A 26,395-nucleotide genomic window follows, 5' to 3' on the forward strand; every position below is an offset into this window, starting at 1 on the left:
ACTGTACAGAACTGTAAGAAACACTCACTGTACTGTACAATACTGTCAAATAATGTTCAAGCAGTAAGCACATTGCAGTAACCACCACAGCACAATAATGTACTGTAAGTACTGTAACATACCTTTTTTATTGATGAGTGAATGACCATATTCTCTCTTCACCCTTCTTCACATTGAAGGTCGTGTCCAATAGATGCCACAGTTTGAAGTCACCAGTTGCTGTGCTGTTACAGTATGCCTCTCCATGGTTTTATTCTGGGCATCCATAGCAATCCATTTAAAGTGTCCTTCAGCTTTACAAATTCAACATCTCCCATCTTGAATCGGGCATAGCACCGTGACAGTATGTCCTTGCGCAAATTGTCGGGGATTGCAAATTTTCCTCATTGCCCATCAAAGTTGACCTGCTTGCTCCAATTCAAATACAGTTCAAATGCAACATGTTCTTGGAAAACAAGTTGTGCATAACGATGCATCTTTCGATGGCCTGCTTCATACAGAGTGTTGTCACCGTCAGCGGTTATTACACTCAATGGCATGTCAGGCAAGGAGGTTCCATGCACGCGCACATTTTTAGGTGTGCTGCACATTGGTGGTATTCCAGGTGAAGATAACGTTACATTGTTCACATCTCTAGTGGACAACTGGGATGATGCAACCGTTGCAGAGTCCATGTTGTTTGAGCAGCGGGATGGTGCATTGTCTCTGTCAGGCAACCAGTAAGATGACAGTGGTGGAGTTTCTATGTTAGTCTGATGGTGGGGTGTATCTGGTGCATTGTCTCTGTCAGGCAACCGGTAAGATGGCAGTGGTGTTGTGTCCATGACAGTCAAGTGATGGGATGCAACTGTTTCTGTGTCCATGCTGGGCAATTGGTCAGATGCAGCTGGTGTCATCTCCAATTCAGGAAAGTGGAAAGATGTGTTCTCTTGTGTCGTTTCCAAATCACAATCCTCTTCAGCATCAAATGCATCAGGGCAGTCAAATTCAGACTGTGCTGGCTGTGATGCTTTAATAGGTGGTCCTCCAGCAGCTTGCCATTGTTCCACTGATTGACGGATGACATCCTTCATGGCTCCAGCAAGCATGTCATTCAGACCTCCTGTCAGTCCATCCAGTTTTCCTGTCAGTCCATCCAGTTTTCCTGTCAGTCCATCAATTTGCACTTGAAGGTGAGTCACCTTGCCCAGAAGGTCTCTCACCAGCCCTGTGCAGCTGCATTCACATGGGTTGGGATCTTTAAATTCAAGCTTGTATGAGTGGTGTAGTGTCGTGAACCTCCAAAGGGTGAAAGTCCTCATCTATGATACGTGACACATCCGTCACTGTGTGTGTTTCATCACAGAAAACTGCGTTCTCTACAGCAGCATTCATGTCTTGCACCAAATATTCATTGGTTACATTGCCAATTGAGTACTCCAAAACTTGGCATTTGGCCTTTGCATTTTTCCTTACTTTGACAACAGGAACATTTTCCTTTCCTGCTTTCTTCTTTAGAATCTGTGGCACTGCCGCAGACATTTTCTTGGTAAGTGACGCTGAACGGGCTCCAGAATAGAATGCTTTGGTTTTCACCATCTTCACACTATGCAGTGCACTCTACAATACACAATAATAAGACTCAAGTACATGTACAGTACAGTAGTAACAGTACAGTAGCAAATTATGGTTCAATTACAGTACTACAGAGCTTTGTATGAGGGGGTGCAAGCTTGTTCGTGAAGTACAGTACTGTAAATGTCTGGCGAGTGTTAAATTACAGTACATACTGTACTGTAGAGGTGAGTCGCAGACATGGCCACATTACAATGCCAGGGGCTGGGATTTCATGTAGAACATACTGTAGCAGCATGTTAGGCAGTGAAAACAGTGGAGAAGTGAAGCAATCAGCATTGTGGTAACATTTATAAATTGCATACTATAGTATAAAATTATACCGGGAATGTGATTGGTTGCCATGGGTAACTTCTAGTGATGTGCACCGGAAATTTTTCGGGTTTTGTGTTTTGGTTTTGGGTTCGGTTCCGCGGCCGTGTTTTGGGTTCGACCGCGTTTTGGCAAAACCTCACCGAATTTTTTTTGTCGGATTCGGGTGTGTTTTGGATTCGGGTGTTTTTTTCAAAAAACCCTAAAAAACAGCTTAAATCATAGAATTTGGGGGTCATTTTCATCCCAAAGTATTATTAACCTCAAAAACCATAATTTACACTCATTTTCAGTCTATTCTGAATACCTCACACCTCACAATATTATTTTTAGTCCTAAAATTTGCACCTAGGTCGCTGGATGACTAAGCTAAGCGACCCTAGTGGCCGACACAAACACCGGGCCCATCTAGGAGTGGCACTGCAGTGTCACGCAGGATGTCCCATCCAAAAAACCCTCCCCAAACAGCACATGACGCAAAGAAAAAAAGAGGCGCAATGAGGTAGCTGTGTGAGTAAGATAAGCGACCCTAGTGGCCGACACAAACACCGGGCCCATCTAGGAGTGGCACTGCAGTGTCACGCAGGATGTCCCTTCCAAAAAACCCTCCCCAAACAGCACATGACGCAAAGAAAAAAAGAGGCGCAATGAGGTAGCTGTGTGAGTAAGATAAGCGACCCTAGTGGCCGACACAAACACCGGGCCCATCTAGGAGTGGCACTGCAGTGTCACGCAGGATGTCCCTTCCAAAAAACCCTCCCCAAACAGCACATGACGCAAAGAAAAAAAGAGGCGCAATGAGGTAGCTGTGTGAGTAAGATAAGCAACCCTAGTGGCCGACACAAACACCGGGCCCATCTATGAGTGGCACTGCAGTGTCACGCAGGATGTCCCTTCCAAAAAACCCTCCCCAAACAGCACATGACGCAAAGAAAAAAAGAGGCGCAATGAGGTAGCTGTGTGAGTAAGATAAGCGACCCTAGTGGCCGACACAAACACCGGGCCCATCTAGGAGTGGCACTGCAGTGTCACGCAGGATGGCCCTTCCAAAAAACATTCCACAAACAGCACATGACGCAAAGAAAAATTAAAGAAAAAAGAGGTGCAAGATGGAATTGTCCTTGGGCCCTCCCACCCACCCTTATGTTGTATAAACAGGACATGCACACTTTAACCAACCCATCATTTCAGTGACAGGGTCTGCCACACGACTGTGACTGAAATGACGGGTTGGTTTGGACCCCCACCAAAAAAGAAGCAATTAATCTCTCCTTGCACAAACTGGCTCTACAGAGGCAAGATGTCCACCTCATCATCATCCTCCGATATATCACCGTGTACATCCCCCTCCTCACAGATTATCAATTCGTCCCCACTGGAATCCACCATCTCAGCTCCCTGTGTACTTTGTGGAGGCAATTGCTGCTGGTCAATGTCTCCACGGAGGAATTGATTATAATTAATTTTAATGAACATCATCTTCTCCACATTTTCTGGATGTAACCTCGTACGCCGATTGCTGACAAGGTGAGCGGCGGCACTAAACACTCTTTCGGAGTACACACTTGTGGGAGGGCAACTTAGGTAGAATAAAGCCAGTTTGTGCAAGGGCCTCCAAATTGCCTCTTTTTCCTGCCAGTATAAGTACGGACTGTGTGACGTGCCTACTTGGATGCGGTCACTCATATAATCCTCCACCATTCTTTCAATGGTGAGAGAATCATATGCAGTGACAGTAGACGACATGTCCGTAATCGTTGTCAGGTCCTTCAGTCCGGACCAGATGTCAGCATCAGCAGTCGCTCCAGACTGCCCTGCATCACCGCCAGCGGGTGGGCTCGGAATTCTGAGCCTTTCCTCGCACCCCCAGTTGCGGGAGAATGTGAAGGAGGAGATGTTGACAGGTCGCGTTCCGCTTGACTTGACAATTTTCTCACCAGCAGGTCTTTCAACCCCAGCAGACTTGTGTCTGCCAGAAAGAGAGATCCAAGGTAGGCTTTAAATCTAGGATCGAGCACGGTGGCCAAAATGTAGTGCTCTGATTTCAACAGATTGACCACCCGTGAATCCTTGTTAAGCGAATTAAGGGCTCCATCCACAAGTCCCACATGCCTAGCGGAATCGCTCCGTGTTAGCTCCTCCTTCAATGTCTCCAGCTTCTTCTGCAAAAGCCTGATGAGGGGAATGACCTGACTCAGGCTGGCAGTGTCTGAACTGACTTCACGTGTGGCAAGTTCAAAGGGCATCAGAACCTTGCACAACGTTGAAATCATTCTCCACTGCACTTGAGACAGGTGCATTCCACCTCCTATATCGTGCTCAATTGTATAGGCTTGAATGGCCTTTTGCTGCTCCTCCAACCTCTGAAGCATATAGAGGGTTGAATTCCACCTCGTTACCACTTCTTGCTTCAGATGATGGCAGGGCAGGTTCAGTAGTTTTTGGTGGTGCTCCAGTCTTCTGTACGTGGTGCCTGTACGCCGAAAGTGTCCCGCAATTCTTCTGGCCACCGACAGCATCTCTTGCACGCCCCTGTCGTTTTTTAAAAAATTCTGCACCACCAAATTCAAGGTATGTGCAAAACATGGGACGTGCTGGAATTTGCCCATATTTAATGCACACACAATATTGCTGGCGTTGTCCGATGCCACAAATCCACAGGAGAGTCCAATTGGGGTAAGCCATTCCGCGATGATCTTCCTCAGTTGCCGTAAGAGGTTTTCAGCTGTGTGCGTATTCTGGAAAGCGGTGATACAAAGCGTAGCCTGCCTAGGAAAGAGTTGGCATTTGCGAGATGCTGCTACTGGTGCCGCCGCTGCTGTTCTTGCGGCGGGAGTCCATACATCTACCCAGTGGGCTGTCACAGTCATATAGTCCTGACCCTGCCCTGCTCCACTTGTCCACATGTCCGTGGTTAAGTGGACATTGGGTACAGCTGCATTTTTTAGGACACTGGTGAGTCTTTTTCTGAGGTCTGTGTACATTTTCGGTATCGCCTGCCTAGAGAAGTGGAACCTAGATGGTATTTGGTAACGGGGGCACACTACCTCAAGAAATTGTCTAGTTCCCTGTGAACTAACGGCGGATACCGGACGCACGTCTAACACCAACATAGTTGTCAAGGCCTCAGTTATCCGCTTTGATGCAGGATGACTGCTGTGATATTTCATCTTCCTCGCAAAGGACTGTTGGACAGTCAATTGCTTACTGGAAGTAGTACAAGTGGTCTTCCGACTTCCCCTCTGGGATGACCATCGACTCCCAGCAGCAACAACAGCAGCGCCAGCAGCAGTAGGCGTTACACGCAAGGATGCATCGGAGGAATCCCAGGCAGGAGAGGACTCGTCAGAATTGCCAGTGACATGGCCTGCAGGACTATTGGCATTCCTGGGGAAGGAGGAAATTGACACTGAGGGAGTTGGTGGGGTGGTTTGCGTGAGCTTGGTTACAAGAGGAAGGGATTTACTGGTCAGTGGACTGCTTCCGCTGTCACCCAAAGTTTTTGAACTTGTCACTGACTTATTATGAATGCGCTGCAGGTGACGTATAAGGGAGGATGTTCCGAGGTGGTTAACGTCCTTACCCCTACTTATTACAGCTTGACAAAGGCAACACACGGCTTGACACCTGTTGTCCGCATTTCTGTTGAAATACCTCCACACTGAAGAGCTGATTTTTTTGGTATTTTCACCAGGCATGTCAACGGCCATATTCCTCCCACGGACAACAGGTGTCTCCCCGGGTGCCTGACTTAAACAAACCACCTCACCATCAGAATCCTCCTGGTCAATTTCCTCCCCAGCGCCAGCAACACCCATATCCTCCTCATCCTGGTGTACTTCAACACTGACATCTTCAATCTGACTATCAGGAACTGGACTGCGGGTGCTCCTTCCAGCACTTGCAGGGGGCGTGCAAATGGTGGAAGGCGCATGCTCTTCACGTCCAGTGTTGGGAAGGTCAGGCATCGCAACCGACACAATTGGACTCTCCTTGTGGATTTGGGATTTCGAAGAACGCACAGTTCTTTGCGGTGCTTTTGCCAGCTTGAGTCTTTTCAGTTTTCTAGCGAGAGGCTGAGTGCTTCCATCCTCATGTGAAGCTGAACCACTAGCCATGAACATAGGCCAGGGCCTCAGCCGTTCCTTGCCACGCCGTGTGGTAAATGGCATATTGGCAAGTTTACGCTTCTCCTCCGACAATTTTATTTTAGGTTTTGGAGTCCTTTTTTTACTGATATTTGGTGTTTTGGATTTGACATGCTCTGTACTATGACATTGGGCATCGCCATTGGCAGACGACGTTGCTGGCATTTCATCGTCTCGGCCATGACTAGTGGCAGCAGCTTCAGCACGAGGTGGAAGTGGATCTTGATCTTTCCCTAATTTTGGAACCTCAACATTTTTGTTCTCCATATTTTAATAGGCACAACTAAAAGGCACCTCAGGTAAACAATGGAGATGGATGGATACTAGTATACTTATGGATGGACTGCCGAGTGCCGACACAGAGGTAGCTACAGCCGTGGACTACCGTACTGTGTCTGCTGCTAATATAGACTGGATGATAATGAGATGAAATCAATATATATATGTATGTATATATAATATCACTAGTACTGCAGCCGGACAGGTAGATAATATATTTATTAGGTAATGATGACTGATGACGGACCTGCTGGACACTGTCAGCTCAGCAGCACCGCAGACTGCTACAGTAAGCTACTATACTATAGTAGTATGTACAAAGAAGAAAGAAAAAAAAAAACACGGGTAGGTGGTATACAATTATGGATGGACTGCCGAGTGCCGACACAGAGGTAGCTACAGCCGTGGACTACCGTACTGTGTCTGCTGCTAATATAGACTGGATGATAATGAGATGAAATCAATATATATATGTATGTATATATAATATCACTAGTACTGCAGCCGGACAGGTAGATAATATATTTATTAGGTAATGATGACTGATGACGGACCTGCTGGACACTGTCAGCTCAGCAGCACCGCAGACTGCTACAGTAAGCTACTATACTATAGTAGTATGTACAAAGAAGAAAGAAAAAAAAAAACACGGGTAGGTGGTATACAATTATGGATGGACTGCCGAGTGCCGACACAGAGGTAGCTACAGCCGTGGACTACCGTACTGTGTCTGCTGCTAATATAGACTGGATGATAATGAGATGAAATCAATATATATATGTATGTATATATAATATCACTAGTACTGCAGCCGGACAGGTAGATAATATATTTATTAGGTAATGATGACTGATGACGGACCTGCTGGACACTGTCAGCTCAGCAGCACCGCAGACTGCTACAGTAAGCTACTATACTATAGTAGTATGTACAAAGAAGAAAGAAAAGAAAAAAACCACGGGTAGGTGGTATACAATTATGGATGGACTGCCGAGTGCCGACACAGAGGTAGCTACAGCCGTGGACTAACGTACTGTGTCTGCTGCTAATATAGACTGGATGATTGATAATGAGATGAAATCAATATATATATGTATGTATATATAATATCACTAGTACTGCAGCCGGACAGGTAGATAATATATTTATTAGGTAATGATGACTGATGACGGACCTGCTGGACACTGTCAGCTCAGCAGCACCGCAGACTGCTACAGTAAGCTACTATACTATAGTAGTATGTACAAAGAAGAAAAAGAAAAAAAAAACCACGGGTAGGTGGTATACAATTATGGATGGACTGCCGAGTGCCGACACAGAGGTAGCTACAGCCGTGGACTAACGTACTGTGTCTGCTGCTAATATAGAGTCTAGACTGGATGATAAATTATTGATAATGAGATGAAATCAATATAATATCACTAGTACTGCAGCCGGACAGGTACTATATATATTTATTATGTAATGACTGATGACGGACCTGCTGGACACTGTCAGGTCAGCAGCACCGCAGACTGCTACAGTAAGCTACTATAGTAGTATGTATAAAGAAGAATGAAAAAAAAAAAAAACACGGGTAGGTGGTATACAATATTATATATATATATATATATATATATTATATACAATTATATATATATATATATATATATATATATATTAAACTGGTGGTGATTGATTATTAAACTGGTGGTCAGGTCACGTTGCAACTTGCAACTAGTACTCCGAGTCCTAAGCAGACAATCACAAAATATATTATTATACTGGTGGTCAGTGTGGTCACAACAATGGCAGTGTGGCACTGACTCTGGCAGCAAAAGTGTGCACTGTACGTTATATGTACTCCTGAGTCCTGCTCTCAGACTCTAACTGCTCCCCACTGTCAGTGTCTCCCCCACAAGTCAGATAATTAATACAATACACAGTCACACTATCTAATCTATATCACTTCAGCAAGTAGTATAGTAGTATAGTAGTACTCCTCCTAATAGTAATAATGCTCCCCAAAATACTGTGTCTCTCTCGTCTCTACTGTGTCTCTCTCTTCTCTAAACGGAGAGGACGCCAGCCACGTCCTCTCCCTATGACTCTCAATGCACGTGTGAAAATGGCGGCGACGCGCGGCTCCTTATATAGAATCCGAGTCTCGCGAGAATCCGACAGCGGGATGATGACGTTCGGGCGCGCTCGGGTTAACTGAGCAAGGCGGGAAGATCCGAGTCGCTCGGACCCGTGAAGAAAAAACTGAAGTTCGGGCGGGTTCGGATTCAGAGGAACCGAACCCGCTCATCACTAGTAACTTCTCCACTTCTTCATGTTTGTCACTACTTCATGACTAAGGGGCTAATTCCGGCCCAAAATGTTGCAGGGCTACGATCAGGCACACAGATATGGTTTGCGGGGTGACTAGCCCCCAGGGTTGTATTTAGGGGTCAGAGCAGCCCTGGCAAAGTAAAGAACTGGTGCCCCCTCATATTTGAAATAGGGAAGGCACGTGTGGCAAAAGAGGGGCGTGTCCACTCAATAGTACCCCAAATCAAATTACAGCACACAACAATAGTGTGCCTTACTCACATAACGGAGCACAGTAACTCTAGCGCTCAGTTTAATAGCAGCGACAGTCACAGCTACAGGAGAGGAGGGTGCCCACACACAGTCAGCGATGTACTCATTGATAAATGAGCCCAATGTACTGTATTTGCTTATCCTTTCTATTTTGGGTGTACAGTATCTGAATGAGCCTAATAAGAAGTACAGTACACTGTTAGATGCAGTATGTTCCAGGTGACACATTCACCCAATGTGACTGCATTCTGCCATGCAATCTTGGGTGATAATACAATATTTAATACACCAATGCATTTCATTGTGTTCTAGGACTAATGACATCCAAACAATGATATGAATTCAAACAAAATACAGTATTTAAAGAAGGGGACATTTGTGGGTAGTAACTGGCCGTTTTTAGAGGAAAAATACAAAGTGAAAGGAGAAGTCATCTATTGTTTAGAAATTCAGTATCTGCATATGGATGTGTATTCTGGGCAAATTGGATTAACTCTTTTGGAGTGAAAGGAGACATCATCTATTGTTTAGAAATACAGTTTGTTTGACTGGTGGGAGGGTTGTCATGCATCGCAGGGGGCATAGCAACAGGGGGGACAACTACTGGGGCACAGCGGGTGGTCTTGGGATCCCGGCGCACAGTATACCGACACGGCATGCCGACACTTATTCTCCCTCGTGGGGGTCCACGCACCCCCTGCAGGGAGAATAAAATAGCGTTGCGTGCGTAGTGCACCACCGTGCCCGCAAGGGGCTCATTTGCGATCGCCACACTGTTGGTATGCCGGCGGTCAGGCTCCTGGCGCCAGTATGCTGGGCGCCGGGAGCCCGACCGCTGGCATACCATACTACACCCGGGCACAGCTACAGGGGGCACAGCAACAGGGGGCATATCTACTGGGGGAAAAGCAACAGAGGGCACAACTACTGGGGCAAATCAACTGGGGGCAAAGCAACAGGGCACACTGTTAATTAATGCTAGCCATCACCTTTGGTGAAACACCTTCATATTCAAATAACTACAGTACACTGTAGTACCCCACAGGTAATTTAATTATTCCAGGAATAAAGCATTTTGTCCCTCCAGTGCAGAGGGTCATGTTGGGAGGTACAGTATGATACAGTGCAGTAGCAGCAGGGGGCTTAGGGGTCTATTTACTAAGCCTTGGATGGAGATAAAGTGGTAGGAGATAAAGGGTAACATGTACTAAGCAGTGATAAAAGTGGAGAAGTGAGCCAGTGAAGAAGTTGCCCATGGTAACCAATCAGCATTAACGTAACATTAATAAGTTGCATACTATAAAAGTATACAGAGCAGATGATTGGTTGCCATAGGCACCTTCTCCACTGGCTTTCTTCTCCACTTTTATCACTGCTTACTAGAGATGAGCGGGTTCGGTTCCTCGGAAACCGAACCCACCCGAACTTCAGGTTTTTTTACACGGGTCCGAGCGACTCGGATCTTCCCGCCTTGCTCGGTTAACCGCCCGAACGTCATCATCCCGCTGTCGGATTCTCGCGAGGCTCGGATTCTATCGCGAGACTCGGATTCTATATAAGGAGCCGCGCGTCGCCGCCATTTTCACACGTGCATTGAGATTGATAGGGAGAGGACGTGGCTGGCGTCCTCTCTGTTTATAGAGAGTGAGACTAGAGTAGAGAGAGACACAGTATTATTTACTTTAGTAATTTTGGGGAGCATTAGGAGGAGTACTACTACTTGCTGAAGTGATAGTGTGACTGTATATCTGACTTGTGGGGGAGACAGTGGGGAGCAGTTAGAGTCTGAGAGCAGGAGTACATATTTTAACGTACAGTGCACACTTTTGCTGGCACTCTGCTGCCAGAGTGCCACACTGCCATTGTGACCACACTGACCACCAGTACATATTGTGATTGTCTGCTTAGGAGTACTACTTGCAAGTTGCTGATAGTGTGACCAATGACCTGACCACCAGTTTAATTAATCACCACCAGTTTAATATATATATATAATTGTATATAATATATATATAATTGTATATGTATACCACCTACCCGTGTTTTTTTTTTTTCTCTTTCTTCTTGATACATACTACTATAGTAGCTTACTGTAGCAGTCTGCGGTGCTGCTGAGCTGACAGTGTCCAGCAGGTCCGTCATCAGTCATTACATAATAAATATATATAACTGTCCGGCTGCAGTACTAGTGATATTATATATATATATATATATATATATTAATTTCATCTCATTATCATCCAGTCTATATTAGCAGCAGACACAGTACGGTAGTCCACGGCTGTAGCTACCTCTGTGTCGGCAGTCGCTGGTCCATCCATAATTGTATACCACCTACCCGTGTTTTTTTTTTTCTCTTTCTTCTTGATACATACTACTATAGTAGCTTACTGTAGCAGTCTGCGGTGCTGCTGAGCTGACAGTGTCCAGCAGGTCCGTCATCAGTCATTACATAATAAATATATATACCTGTCCGGCTGCAGTACTAGTGATATTATATATATATATATATATATATATATATATATTAATTTCATCTCATTATCATCCAGTCTATATTAGCAGCAGACACAGTACGGTAGTCCACGGCTGTAGCTACCTCTGTGTCGGCAGTCGCTGGTCCATCCATAATTGTATACCACCTACCCGTGGTTTTTTTTTTTCTCTTTCTTCTTGATACATACTACTATAGTAGCTTACTGTAGCAGTCTGCGGTGCTGCTGAGCTGACAGTGTCCAGCAGGTCCATCATCAGTCATTACATAATAAATATATATACCTGTCCGGCTGCAGTACTAGTGATATTATATATATATATATATATATATATATATATATATATTAATTTCAGCTCATTATCATCCAGTCTATATTAGCAGCAGACACAGTACGGTAGTCCACGGCTGTAGCTACCTCTGTGTCGGCAGTCGCTCGTCCATCCATAAGTATACTAGTATCCATCCATCTCCATTGTTTACCTGAGGTGCCTTTTAATTGTGCCTATTAAAATACGGAGAACAAAAATGTTGAGGTTCCAAAATTAGGGAAAGATCAAGATCCACTTCCACCTCGTGCTGAAGCTGCTGCCACTAGTCATGGCCGAGACGATGAAATGCCAGCAACGTCGTCTGCCAAGGCCGATGCCCAATGTCATAGTACAGAGCATGTAAAATCCAAAACACCAAATATCAGTAAAAAAAGGACTCCAAAATCTAAAATAAAATTGTCGGAGAAGCGTAAACTTGCCAATATGCCATTTACCACACGGAGTGGCAAGGAACGGCTGAGGCCCTGGCCTATGTTCATGGCTAGTGGTTCAGCTTCACATGAGGATGGAAGCACTCAGCCTCTCGCTAGAAAAATGAAAAGACTTAAGCTGGCAAAAGCACAGCAAAGAACTGTGCGTTCTTCGAAATCACAAATCCACAAGGAGAGTCCAATTGTGTCGGTTGCGATGCCTGACCTTCCCAACACTGGACGTGAAGAGCATGCGCCTTCCACCATTTGCACGCCCCCTGCAAGTGCTGGAAGGAGCACCCGCAGTCCAGTTCCTGATAGTCAGATTGAAGATGTCAGTGTTGAAGTACACCAGGATGAGGAGGATATGGGTGTTGCTGGCGCTGGGGAGGAAATTGACAAGGAGGATTCTGATGGTGAGGTGGTTTGTTTAAGTCAGGCACCCGGGGAGACACCTGTTGTCCGTGGGAGAAATAGGGCCGTTGACATGCCTGGTGAAAATACCAAAAAAATCAGCTCTTCGGTGTGGAAGTATTTCAACAGAAATGCGGAAAACTTTGGGCGACAGCGGAAGCAGTCCACTGACCAGTAAATCCCTTCCTCTTGTAACCAAGCTCACGCAAACCACCCCACCAACTCCCTCAGTGTCAATTTCCTCCTTCCCCAGGAATGCCAATAGTCCTGCAGGCCATGTCACTGGCAATTCTGACGAGTCCTCTCCTGCCTGGGATTCCTCCGATGCATCCTTGCGTGTAACGCCTACTGCTGCTGGCGCTGCTGTTGTTGCTGCTGGGAGTCGATGGTCATCCCAGAGGGGAAGTCGTAAGACCACTTTTACTACTTCCACCAAGCAATTGACTGTCCAACAGTCCTTTGCGAGGAAGATGAAATATCACAGCAGTCATCCTGCTGCAAAGCGGATAACTGAGGCCTTGGCATCCTGGGTGGTGAGAAACGTGGTTCCGGTATCCATCATTACTGCAGAGCCAACTAGAGACTTGTTGGAGGTACTGTGTCCCCGGTACCAAATACCATCTAGGTTCCATTTCTCTAGGCAGGCGATACCGAAAATGTACACAGACCTCAGAAAAAGAGTCACCAGTGTCCTAAAAAATGCAGCTGTACCCAATGTCCACTTAACCACGGACATGTGGACAAGTGGAGCAGGGCAGGGTCAGGACTATATGACTGTGACAGCCCACTGGGTAGATGTATGGACTCCCGCCGCAAGAACAGCAGCGGTGGCACCAGTAGCAGCATCTCGCAAACGCCAACTCTTTCCTAGGCAGGCTACGCTTTGTATCACCGGTTTCCAGAATACGCACACAGCTGAAAACCTCTTACGGCAACTGAGGAAGATCATCGCGGAATGGCTTACCCCAATTGGACTCTCCTGTGGATTTGCGGCATCGGACAACGCCAGCAATATTGTGTGTGCATTAAATATGGGCAAATTCCAGCACGTCCCATGTTTTGCACATACCTTGAATTTGGTGGTGCAGAATTTTTTAAAAAACGACAGGGGCGTGCAAGAGATGCTGTCGGTGGCCAGAAGAATTGCGGGACACTTTCGGCGTACATGCACCTTGTACAGAAGACTGGAGCACCACCAAAAACGCCTGAACCTGCCCTGCCATCATCTGAAGCAAGAAGTGGTAACGAGGTGGAATTCAACCCTCTATATGCTTCAGAGGTTGGAGGAGCAGCAAAAGGCCATTCAAGCCTATACAATTGAGCACGATATAGGAGGTGGAATGCACCTGTCTCAAGCGCAGTGGAGAATGATTTCAACGTTGTGCAAGGTTCTGCAACCTTTTGAACTTGCCACACGTGAAGTCAGTTCAGACACTGCCAGCCTGAGTCAGGTCATTCCCCTCATCAGGCTTTTGCAGAAGAAGCTGGAGGCATTGAAGGAGGAGCTAAAAGGGAGCGATTCCGCTAGGCATGTGGGACTTGTGGATGGAGCCCTTAATTTACTTAACAAGGATTCACGGGTGGTCAATCTGTTGAAATCAGAGCACTACATTTTGGCCACCGTGCTCGATCCTAGATTTAAAACCTACCTTGTATCTCTCTTTCCGGCAGACACAAGTCTGCTGGGGTTCAAAGACCTGCTGGTGAGAAAATTGTCAAGTCAAGCGGAACGCGACCTGTCAACATCTCCTCCTTCACATTCTCCCGCAACTGGGGGTGCGAGGAAAAGGCTCAGAATTCCGAGCCCACCCGCTGGCGATGATGCAGGGCAGTCTGGAGCGACTGCTGATGCTGACATCTGGTCCGGACTGAAGGACCTGACAACGATTACGGACATGTCGTCTACTGTCACTGCATATGATTCTGTCACCATTGAAAGAATGGTGGAGGATTATATGAGTGACCGCATCCAAGTAGGCACGTCAGACAGTCCGTACTTATACTGGCAGGAAAAAGAGGCAATTTGGAGGCCCTTGCACAAACTGGCTTTATTCTACCTAAGTTGCCCTCCCACAAGTGTGTACTCCGAAAGAGTGTTTAGTGCCGCCGCTCACCTTGTCAGCAATCGGCGTACGAGGTTACTTCCAGAAAATGTGGAGAAGATGATGTTCATTAAAATGAATTATAATCAATTCCTCCGTGGAGACATTGACCAGCAGCAATTGCCTCCACAAAGTACACAGGGAGCTGAGATGGTGGATTCCAGTGGGGACGAATTGATAATCTGTGAGGAGCGGGATGTACACGGTGATATATCGGAGGATGATGATGAGGTGGACATCTTGCCTCTGTAGAGCCAGTTTGTGCAAGGAGAGATTAATTGCTTCTTTTTCGGTGGGGGTCCAAACCAACCCGTCATTTCAGTCACAGTCGTGTGGCAGACCCTGTCACTGAAATGATGGGTTGGTTAAAGTGTGCATGTCCTGTTTATACAACATAAGGGTGGGTGGGAGGGCCCAAGGACAATTCCATCTTGCACCTCTTTTTTCTTTCATTTTTATTTGCGTCATGTGCTGTTTGGGGAGTGTTTTTTGGAAGGGCCATCCTGCGTGACACTGCAGTGCCACTCCTAGATGGGCCAGGTGTTTGTGTCGGCCACTAGGGTCGCTTAGCTTACTCACACAGCTACCTCATTGCGCCTCTTTTTTTCTTCTTTGCGTCATGTGCTGTTTGGGGAGTGTTTTTTGGAAGGGCAACCCTGCGTGACACTGCAGTGCCACTCCTAGATGGGCCAGGTGTTTGTGTCGGCCACTAGGGTCGCTTATCTTACTCACACAGCTACCTCATTGCGCCTCTTTTTTTCTTCTTTGCGTCATGTGCTGTTTGGGGAGTGTTTTTTGGAAGGGCCATCCTGCGTGACACTGCAGTGCCACTCCTAGATGGGCCAGGTGTTTGTGTCGGCCACTAGGGTCGCTTATCTTACTCACACAGCTACCTCATTGCGCCTCTTTTTTTCTTCTTTGCGTCATGTGCTGTTTGGGGAGTGTTTTTTGGAAGGGCCATCCTGCGTGACACTGCAGTGCCACTCCTAGATGGGCCAGGTGTTTGTGTCGGCCACTAGGGTCGCTTATCTTACTCACACAGCTACCTCATTGCGCCTCTTTTTTTCTTCTTTGCGTCATGTGCTGTTTGGGGAGTGTTTTTTGGAAGGGCCATCCTGCGTGACACTGCAGTGCCACTCCTAGATGGGCCAGGTGTTTGTGTCGGCCACTAGGGTTGCTTATCTTACTCACACAGCTACCTCATTGCGCCTCTTTTTTTCTTCTTTGCGTCATGTGCTGTTTGGGGAGTGTTTTTTGGAAGGGCCATCCTGCGTGACACTGCAGTGCCACTCCTAGATGGGCCAGGTGTTTGTGTCGGCCACTAGGGTCGCTTAGCTTAGTCATCCAGCGACCTCGGTGCAAATTTTAGGACTAAAAATAATATTGTGAGGTGTGAGATGTTCAGAATAGACTGAAAATGAGTGGAAATTATGGTTTTTGAGGTTAATAATACTTTGGGATCAAAATGACCCCCACATTCTATGATTTAAGCTGTTTTTTAGTGTTTTTTGAAAAAAACACCCGAATCCAAAACACACCCGAATCCGACAAAAAAAATTCGGTGAGGTTTTGCCAAAACGCGGTCGAACCCAAAACACGGCCGCGGAACCGAACCCAAAACCAAAACACAAAACCCGAAAAATTTCAAGTGCACATCTCTACTGCTTATGTTCCCAAAAGTACCAGCCAATCAGATCCTACAGTAACTGCCATGTAACTGGACGTAGCATTAGTGTATACTGTAAATGCAGACATCATTGGCATACTGCATAATGTACAAATGACCTGTACTTACTGTGCTTACTATACCAGCGAGATGATCCTTCAGTAGAAAACGTTTGTGGTAGAAAAAGTAGAATACAGCAACAACTTGACTTTGAAGTCAGCAGAAGCGGCAGAATGTATCTCAAGGGCTTCTATGGGTAATACGGCCGAAGAGACGAATCCAGTAGCAAGTCTACACTGTAAGATGCAGAATCACAGAATGGATAGCTTCTTTTGTCTACAAAAAGGCTTTATACAGTATGAGGTGTCTATAAAGTGTGTGGCCACTCTGTCTGCGGTGTCACCAAGTCTGTAATACCAATTATCAAAAAGGAAGACTCATTTGTGTGAGCTCTTAGTGGCTGACACCTTAGACAATGCTGCTAATTGCCATTGTGTGCATTGCCGGTTGGTCTGCCCTGCTATTGGTCGAACACAATGCAAATGCACCTGTATCAGAATTTGGAAAATAATGTCATCCTTTGTCATACAGTATTTGATAGCAAGTTAACATGGAGTGTTTATGCTAATGCTACCCGGCTATTTGTAAAGAACATAACGACAATATCTATAGCTAGCGTGATCGGGCGGCAGTGTGCCTGTAGACCATCTGGTAGTCATACTGTGCATTCATGAGATACTGTAGGTACCCAGTTGCACTTTGCATTCAATATTTCTGCCCATTTGAAACAACAGAGACACAAAGCTACTCCGAAATAGGATTGCTGCTTATGCTAATATTATCCATACGTTTGTACAGAACGTAACGACTAGATGAATAGCGTGAACAGGGCAGCAGCGTGGACTTGTATTTAGTAGAAGCAGACTTTTTTTATATAACGAGAAGTAGAAACTTAAAACACAAATAACTTTATTGTATTAAAAAAGAATAAAAAAATAAAAATAAAATAATAAACAGGTGCCGAACTCTGTATCAAACCTGGGTCTTCAAGCATTGCAGTCGGCCACTGTTCTCGTTAGGCCACAGCCGACCATGGTAGAGATGGGCCCTCCGGGTTTATATGTCATGTGTTGTATCTTGGTGCTTTAAAAAAAAAAAAAGGTAGCTGCTTACGCTAATGTCATCCTACTAATTGTACACACAGTAACGACAATATCTATAGCTAGCGTGATTGGGCGGCAGTGTGCCTGTAGACCATCTGGTAGTCATACTGTGCATTCATGAGATACTGTAGGTACCCAGTTGCACTTTGCATTCAATATTTCTGCCCATTTGAAACAACAGAGACACAAAGCTACTCCGAAATAGGATTGCTGCTTATGCTAATATTATCCATCAGTTTGTACAGAACGTAACGACTAGATGAATAGCGTGAACAGGACGGCAGCGTGGCCTTGTATTTAGTAGAAGCAGACTTTTTTTATATAACGAGAAGAAGCAATACACCAAAAAACTTTATTGTATTAAAATAGAATATCTAAATACACACACAAAAAAAAATTATGGTCAACACTTCGGCCACAACTTTAACATTGCCCCTGGCAGTGATCAAGCACTAATGGGTTTCGAACCCACAAGTGCAAGCATTGCAGGCAGATGCTGTTCTCGTTAGGCCACAGCCAACCACAATACAGGTAAGCCCTCCGGGTATATATGTGATGTGTTGTATATGAGTGCTTTAAAAAAAAAAATTAAACGGATTGAATACGGATACCATCATGAGGTACAGCAGGGACCCAGTGCACTTTGCATTCAATATTTCTGCCGAAGCTAGTCCGAAATATGAATGCTGTTATGCTAATACTATAACGACAATATCCATATCTAGCGTGATCGGGCGGCAGTGTGGCTGTAGACCATCTGGGAGTCATATTAATGCTATCCGGTATTTTGTACACAACGTAACGAAAAAATTAATTGACTGAACGGGCGGCAGTGTGGCACTGTAATTTGTGGAAAGGGGTTTTTTTTATAAAGGGAAGAACGTGATTGGCCAGCCTTTCACAGATCACTGCTTACTGCCACAGCATTGTATTCAGCTCTGTAGTCTCAACGTGGAGCATTCGCCACCCAGCGGTTAAACTGTGTATTACATGGTGCGGGACATAACGCACGCCATAACGTTATTTCCAACTCGCGACACAGGACCCTAAATAGTGCGCTATGAGCAACGCTGTATGAGGATACATCTGTACATCCCAGCCATGGAAAGCTGCATCCGATGGCTGGAAACCATTGGATTCCCGCAATTTGATGGTAAAAATATTTCCATCGGATTGAAAACACTGATGGTTGCTAACCATCGGATTCCGATGTCCATCCCTATCAGAGGGGAATTGGTGCCAGTGCTGTGGCCATTGGGGGTAGGGGTGTATTGGTGCGGGTGCTGCTGCTTTGTGATTACCGGTTAGGGGGAGGGAGGTTTCTTAAAAATTACACTTACATAAAATGTTAGCATCCTCTCAACTTTAGTGATAAAATGAACAGCTAATTATATATAGGTAAGTAAAATTTGATAAGATACACAGTCGAGAGCCAGGAAAAGGAGCCCTCTGGAGCATGAACTGCCATTTCTTCCAGCACTTGGGTACACATAACAGCGCTATGTCCTCGCTCGCAAACAGCCCACAGCACCCATGAAAGGACCCATTTGAACGTCAGATAAGAGAAACTCAATCATATTCTGCTTTACATGCAAAGGGGGACAATGGGGAAAGCTGGCGACAAACTATGCAGAAATACAACAGGTCTGCAATAGCACATCAAGCCCACAGCGACGCCACTAGCCTTCAGCAACAACACTAGCCTGCAGCGAGAGAGACAGAGGTAGTGAGATGGAAGGAGAGAGAGAAAGTGCGAGACGGAGCAAGAGAGAGAGAGAGACAGTGGGAGAATAAACAGGGAAAAAAAGCCATATTTCCTTTACTTGTGTGCTCTTTAGAAGTCCAGCCCATTATGTAAATTGCAGGAATATTTGGCACATTTCATGATGACGATCTGCCAGTGTGTATGGAAGAAAGATTAACTGGCCAATGTTCTTTACAACAGATATATCTGCAGATGGCAGTGGTGGTTGGTCAGTGTGTACCATCTGCAGATATATCTGCAGATCAGTTGATCTGCCGATATATCTGCCAGTGTGTACCAAGCTTTAAGGAGACAGATTATAGTGCAAGATTGGTAACAACAAACAAACAAACAAACAAACAAACAACAAATAAAAACACCCAAGCTTCCTTCTTCAGAGCAAAAAGTGAATCCCTAATCTTTCAGGAAAACAGAAGAATGAAACTTCAGAAATAAGATTCATGGGAGACTTCTGTTATGAGTGAAAAGAAATCAAGGCATTTTTAACAAACATTGCCCAATTTTACTATCGGACCTGGCTCTTGCAGCCAAATTAGGTCTCAAAATTTCCATGTGCTGGAGATGCTAGCCAAACCTACAGTATGTGACCATTTCAGAAAGTTACCACCCAAGACAACCAAAATAAGAGGGACTTAAGGCCCGTACACACTGGTCGATGTATCGGCCGTACTCTTGAACGGCCGATACATCGCGGGACCGTCGGCCAGTGTGTACGGGCGATACGTCTGTGAACTCCTCCGTTCACAGATGTATCGCGTCGGCCGCGCAGCACAGCCGACAGCCAATATATCTAACGATATATTGGCCCGTCGCTGTGTGTGTACGGGGCGGTCGTCCGACCGCCCGTACACATGCTGCGGCGGCCGGCGGTGATTGACAGGTGAACTGGGCGGGCGTTCATGACGTCAGTCCCCCGACGGATCGGGCTGTGTGTATGCACAGCACACTGCCCGATCCGTACATAGATATATCTGCAGATCAATTGATCTGCAGATATATCTAATAGTGTGTACCCACCTTTAGCCTTGTGGAGCATGAGAGATTTGTGAACACATTGAGAAACATACTACAATTACTGGCAAATATGGGTATCACATTGAAATTAAAGATTTTATCAATTGCCATTCCAATCAGGTTATCAACCGTATCACTTATTCATGCAACATGATGTATGTTGGTATGAAAATGAGGATGCTCAAACAGAGGATACTGGAGCACATAGGAAATGTGAGAAAGGCCACTAATGACCTTCTCCACAAAATAATTATGACAGTAGTTAAACATTTTTACTACAAACATCCCAATACCCATAAATAGCTTAGGGAATTTGGTTGAGAGAGAGAGAGAGAGAGAGAGAGAGAGAGAGAGAGATAGAGAGAGAGAGAGAGAGAGAGAGAGAGAGAGTGAGAATGGGCATTAGGGGAGCAGACATTACAAGGGAGCTCCTTTAAAAGGCGAACCAATGGACATTCAAATTAGGGACTTTGGCCCCTGACAGACTTAATGAACATATTAATGCTGGGGTCATCCTTTCCACATGATCTATATATATAAACTACTGTATACATATACTGTACACACATGCATATGGCTACTCCTCTAACTGTTCTTAAAAACATACTATTTATTACACTACTTTTCACCGCATTTATTATACTCTGTCTCACAAGATTTAGACTTTTTCCTTCATTACATTATGTACACAATCTCAGCGGGCGCCTGGCATCTCCCTGCGGCGCCGGGCACCAGGGCTGCCATCAGAAATTGTTTGGCCCGGGACTGACTAAATATGTAGGGCCCCCTCCTCCTCAAAAATATAAAACTAAAAATTCAGAGGTGGGTGTAGCTGTGGATAATGTGGGTGGCCCTACAGCCCAAGGAGCAATATGCATGCAGTGACATGCATTTAACTGGAACAATAATTTTGTTTCTGATCAGTGTCTGGAGCGCCAGTCACCCCTGTTGCAAACTGCTGCCTGGTGCACACAAGCACTTACCTTTTTGTCACCCTAGAAGATCCACTTCTGTCTGGAACTACTCCGAAGTGTTGGTGCATGTGAGGGACCACTGTCTTTCTGACAGCAACCATTGTCGGCAAACTGCAGTCTTACAGAAGAGGCTCAGCTGGAGGCAGAAACAAAAAAGGGTTGCACTCGAAAGAAAGTTGGTGATGACTGCCACAGTTTGATTATCATCAGAGACTGATGGCAGTCACCAGTCCTAACAGCCACACTGCACGGCCCTGGAGCCGGACCTGAACAGACACAGCGGGGATTGGAGAGTAACAGTTAGGGTATATCGGCACTTCTATTAATTAATAGGTGTATAGAGCAGCCTTATAGTGATAGGTGAATCTAGAATAAAATTGTAAAATCTTTTTTCAATTCCAGGTGCTAAATAGATCTAAAACATGTATGTATGTATGTATGTATGTATGTATGTATGTATGTATGTATGTATATATATATATATATATATATATATTAGAATGCTCCAAATTATATATGTAATCTGTATATTTTAGTAAAACCGCAAATGTTCAAGCACAGTAAACATGACCTATTTTAGTATTGCACAGCATGAAAATTAAATTCTATATTAAAAACAGTTAAAAGTTGCCATCAGCACATACTGCTCTACATTATAAAGTACAGGAAACACAGCCTGTATTCAGGATATATATGAAAAGAGGCTCCTCACTAAGGTGAGAAGTATCTTGGGAGATCTATCTCATCCTAATGTGGGGATGTTTTCTGTATTGCCATCTAATAGGCGTTATCGTTCTATTCTCTGTCGGACTAACCGGTTAAGGGGCAGTTTTTTCCCAACAGCAATAAACATGTTAAACCGGACAAAATCGAGATAAATTGATGATTGATAATTGAGAATGTCTTGGTTTCAGGAGTGCTCTTTCTGTTCTTATGGTTTCTGTATATGCTTGCCTTTAGTTTCGTTGATTGTTCATGTATTTTTCTTTAACCATTGATGATAATAAAGTATTATTATTATTATTATTATTATTATTCAGACAATTGTATTAAATTACTGCAGTAAAAAAAATAGCACTAAACACCTATAGGTACCTCAGGTATAGATGCTAGATGAAATGTAATGCTCTGTTCAGTGACCACCTCCTTGCAGCTGAAGCTCGTTCTTCCACTCTGTGAGTTCCCTCGTCAAACACCACGTCACTTGTCCTGTTGCTGTGCTGGCCCACCAATCCAAGGCACCCCTGCAAGTGTCCTGAGGCACCCCAGGTTTTTAGAACCACTGGTCTAGTGTGTACCCAGCTTAATTATTGCAGCTGGTTACAGCTCCCATCTCCACTTCTGCAAAAAATGCAACAATGTAATTTGAGTGATAAGCTGCAGAGATGAACCCTTGCTGCACACAGGTTTCATGCAACTTATATTCATAAGGCTGAATTAAATTAGGGGAGAAGTTCTCACCCCACAAAGAAGTGTAAGTATATATCACACTTACAGTACCTTTGGATTCACAGATATTTTCTAGCAATACACTATATACAGAGAAACATAGAATTTTACTGCAGGCATTAGGGTTAGTTTAGGGGTCTGGGTTAGGGTCAGGGCCAGCAACAGAAATATTTAAGCCCAGCACACTGATATCTCTGGAGCCCCCTCAACCCCCCTTAACTTGGCAGAGGGGATCTTTTAAAAAAAATGGAGCCTTTCACACAGTCTGTCAAGTGAGCCTGGCAGGTGGTTTTCCTGCTGGGCTACCCAGCTTTACAGTGGCAGGGACGTACAGAAAAGCATCAGCGCAGCGACATGCATAATGTTGGCAATACAGCATGGACCAAAGAAGGAGGGGGATGGTTTAGGGGGCCTATTAATTGTATTTCTACTTAAATTGAGCAGTTGGAGCAGGGGTTAAAGTGAGCCAGAACGGGGTGGAACTGCGTTCTATCAGTTCCACTTGGAGACAGAACGCAGTTCCGCCTCCTCTGGCTCACTCACCTAACCCACTGTGTGCCGCCGCCGCTGCTGCTGGAAGATGCCGGGCACCCGCTAAGATTGTGTTACCAGCAGCCGCCCGTCTCTCTCTCCGCATCGGCAGCCGGAGACAGGAGCTCAGTACTGAGCTCCGGCTTCTGACTCTGTCACTGTGCGCTATGGGAGAGACGTCATGACGTCTCTCTCATAGTGCTGAGGAGCGGGTGCTGAAAGGAAGGACTGCAGCGGTCTGGGAGCGGGGAACGGTGAGTATGATGATTTTTATTTTATTTTTTCCCTATGTGTAGCGGCTTCTATTGGGGGTTTTACTACTGTGGGCAAACTACTCTGGGGGCATTACTACTGGGGGGGGGGATTACTACTGTGGGCAAACTACTGCGGGCATTACTACTGGGGGGCATTACTACTGGGGGAATTACTACTGGGGGCATTACTACTGTGGCCAAACTACTGGGGGCATTACTACTGGGGGGGCATTGCTACTGTGGGCAAACTACTGGGGGGCATTGCTACTGGGGGCAAACTACTGGGGGCATTACTACTGGGGGGGCATTACTACTGTGGGGAAACTACTGGGGGCATTACTACTGGGAGGCATTACTACTGTGGCCAAACTACTGGGGGCATTACTACTGGGGGGGCAGTACTACTGTGGGCAAACTACTGGGGGCATTACTACTGGGGGGCATTACAACTGTGGCCAAACTACTCGGGCATTACTACTGGGGGTGCATTACTACTGTGGGCAAACTACTGGGGGCATTACTACTGGGGGGCATTACTACTGTGGGCAAACTACTGGGGGCATTACTACTGGGGGGGCATTAATACTATGGGCAAACTACTGGGGGCATTACTACTGGGGGCGGGCATTAGTATTATGGGCAAACTACTGGGGGCATTACTACTGGGGGGCATTACTATTGTGGGCAAACTACAAGGGGCAAGCTACTGGGGGCATTACTAATGGGGGATAACTGCTGGGGGCAAACTACAGGAGGGCATTACTACTGGGGGTATAACTACAGGGGCAATACTACTTGGGGGCAAACTAGAGTGGGGCATTACTACTGGGGGCTAAACTACATGGGGGCTAACTACGGAAGGCATTACTAATGGGGGCTTACTACTGGGTGCATTACTAACAGGGGCTTACTACTGGGGGCATTACTACTGGGGGCATTGCTAACGGGGGGGAAAACTACAGGAGGGCATTACTACTGGGGGCAAACTACAGTAGGGCATTACTACCGAGTCCCTGACGAAGCACGGCATTCTTTAGCCGAGTGAAACGCGTTGGACCATGCCCCCCGACACCTGCCTCCGACCCGGAGATCCTGATCCCTTGGAAGACGCCGGCCGCAAGTTCCACGAGGACCAGCTCTGCAGGCGCCTGCAGCAAACACTCCGGGGGAGAGATGATATAACTCACTATCACCGAAGGATCGGCAGCCGGAGACAGGAGCTCAGTACTGAGCTCCGGCTTCTGACTCTGTCACTGTGCGCTATGGGAGAGACGTCATGACGTCTCTCTCATAGTGCTGAGGAGCGGGTGCTGAAAGGAAGGACTGCAGCGGTCTGGGAGCGGGGAACGGTGAGTATGATGATTTTTATTTTATTTTTTCCCTATGTGTAGCTGCTTCTATTGGGGGTTTTACTACTGTGGGCAAACTACTCTGGGGGCATTACTACTGGGGGGGGGGAATTACTACTGTGGGCAAACTACTGGGGGCATTACTACTGGGGGGCATTACTACTGGGGGAATTACTACTGGGGGGCATTACTACTGTGGCCAAACTACTGGGGGCATTACTACTGGGGGGGCATTGCTACTGTGGGCAAACTACTGGGGGGAATTGCTACTGGGGGCAAACTACTGGGGGCATTACTACTGGGGGGGCATTACTACTGTGGGGAAACTAGTGGGGGCATTACTACTGGGAGGCATTACTACTGTGGCCAAACTACTGGGGGCATTACTACTGGGGGGGCAGTACTACTGTGGGCAAACTACTGGGGGCATTACTACTGGGGGGCATTACAACTGTGGCCAAACTACTCGGGCATTACTACTGGGGGTGCATTACTACAGTGGGCAAACTACTGGGGGCATTACTACTGGGGGGCATTACTACTGTGGGCAAACTACTGGGGGCATTACTACTGGGGGGCATTAATACTGTGGGCAAACTACTGGGGGCATTACTACTGGGGGCGGGCATTAGTATTATGGGCAAACTACTGGGGGCATTACTACTGGGGGGCATTACTATTGTGGGCAAACTACAAGGGGCAAGCTACTGGGGGCATTACTAATGGGGGATAACTGCTGGGGGCAAACTACAGGAGGGCATTACTACTGGGGGTATAACTACAGGGGCAATACTACTTGGGGGCAAACTAGAGTGGGGCATTACTACTGGGGGCTAAACTACATGGGGGCTAACTACTGAAGGCATTACTAATGGGGGCTTACTACTGGGTGCATTACTAACAGGGGCTTACTACTGGGGGCATTACTACTGGGGGCATTGCTAACGGGGGGGAAAACTACAGGAGGGCATTACTACTGGGGGCAAACTACAGTAGGGCATTACTACCGAGTCCCTGACGAAGCACGGCATTCTTTAGCCGAGTGAAACGCGTTGGACCATGCCCCCCGACACCTTCCTCCGACCCGGAGATCCTGATCCCTTGGAAGACGCCGGCCGCAAGTTCCACGAGGACCAGCTCTGCAGGCGTCTGCAGCAAACACTCCGGGGGAGAGACGATATAACTCACTATCACCGAAGGAGAAAGATCACCAGTCACGTAGGGGACGAAGATATGTAAGTGAAACCAATTTAAACGGACACTGCTTTTTAACAGACGCTGGACAAAGTTTTTGTCCACTAACCACATAGACGGACCCAAAACGGGCAGAGGAAAAGATTGCAATTAAGGGGAGAAAACACGTTCTCTAACGTTAACGGACCCCCACACTCAGGAAAAACTGGGCATTAAGAAACCCGGAAGAGGGACAATTATAAACGAACTTAACAAAAGCGCAAACATCTGGAAACACTGTACTATATTATTGTATTATTGAATCATTTGTAATATATTGTTTTACACTGTTTTTATATCCCCCCCCCCTCCCTATAGCGTCCCTTT

The sequence above is a fragment of the Pseudophryne corroboree genome, chromosome 10 (assembly GCF_028390025.1).
Source record: "Pseudophryne corroboree isolate aPseCor3 chromosome 10, aPseCor3.hap2, whole genome shotgun sequence".
Lineage (NCBI taxonomy): Eukaryota > Metazoa > Chordata > Amphibia > Anura > Myobatrachidae > Pseudophryne > Pseudophryne corroboree.